The 1,237-nt window shown below is 39.8% G+C and overlaps 1 pseudogene; it reads left to right on the top strand.

Moving 5' to 3' along the window:
• The window catches only part of LOC101629471, a 22,953-nt pseudogene that overhangs the window by 2,343 nt on the left and 19,373 nt on the right, over window positions 1-1,237 (top strand).

The raw sequence follows: 1,237 nt of genomic DNA, 5'->3' as shown, positions 1-1,237 counted from the left end.
GTAAAGGATAATCTTGAAGAAGAAATAAAACCCATTAGAAAATCATTGAAGCTCAAAACCAGAGTAAGATGCAACTACTTCAGCCTTTGCAGGAGCAGAGAAGGGAAATGGATAAGTTCAAATACCAGCATGAACAAATGAGCGTCACACACACCCAGCTCATTTTAGAGAAAGATAAGTAATTAAGAATTCGCAGAAAACAGTTGAACAAATCAAAAGTCAGTTGCATGATGAAATGTAGAGCGTTGAAATTGAAAACTGTTCTTTCTCCAGAAGCAAAACTTCAGAGTCGTAATATCAAAAAAGAAGTGAAAAACATGATATATCCAAAGCTGAGATGGAAAGATTAGTAAAAGGACTACAAGGAAGAGAGTTAGAGCTCAAAGTTCTCAATTAAAAGAATAAAGCATTAACGGATTGATCCGCCATCCCAAGATGAGGTGGGTAAATTTGCTCAGCTTATAAAGTAGAAAGATGTGAAGATACAAACCCTTCATGCAAAACTGTCTTCAGCTCCTCAGACCCAGGATATTGCTAACCTTCAGGAGCAGCTGCAGATGTATGCTTTGGAGAGACAGCAAATAGTAGCTGTTTTGAATGAGAAGGCAAGGAAAAACAGCAAGCTAATGTCAGAATATCACAACATGGTGGACATAGTTGCTGCCAAAGAAGCAGCCCTCATTAAGCTGCAAGATGAAAAGAAAAAGTTATGCATTACTTTTGAAAGCAGCGGTCAAGACATGTTTAGAGAAACCCTCCAGAATTTGTCACATATCATTCGTGAAAAAGACCTTTTAAATGAAGCATTGAATCAGAAATGTCAGACCTTATTGACAGTGTTTCAAGCATCCAGCACTGGTCATGAGGCTGGAGGGGTTAACAGTAAATTTAAAGAACTTCTTCAGGAATGTGACCAATTAAAACAGCAAGTAAAGAAAGTGGAAGAGTGGAAGCAGCAGGTGATGACCACTGTCTGAAATATGTTGCATGAGACGGCCCAGGTCGAGGAGGAGCTCTCTCTGCTTCAGGCACAAGTTCTCGTCAACAGTGATAACAATTATAAATTGCAAGTGGATTATACTGGCCTGATTCAAAGCTATGAGCAGAACAAACCTAAGCTGAAAATGTTTGGGCTGGAATTAGCACAAGTCCAGCAAAGTAAGCTTTGTAAGGCCAAAGACCTTCTCTTGGGAAAACTTGCTATCATTTCACCTCAGCTCCCTTCTGGTCCCTCCCC

The sequence above is a fragment of the Condylura cristata genome, unplaced genomic scaffold, assembly GCF_000260355.1.
Source record: "Condylura cristata isolate star-nosed mole 26May11 unplaced genomic scaffold, ConCri1.0 scaffold00021, whole genome shotgun sequence".
Classification (NCBI taxonomy): domain Eukaryota; kingdom Metazoa; phylum Chordata; class Mammalia; order Eulipotyphla; family Talpidae; genus Condylura; species Condylura cristata.
The sequence above is the reverse complement of the archived record's forward strand: the minus strand, read 5'-3'. Positions and strand labels throughout refer to the sequence as shown.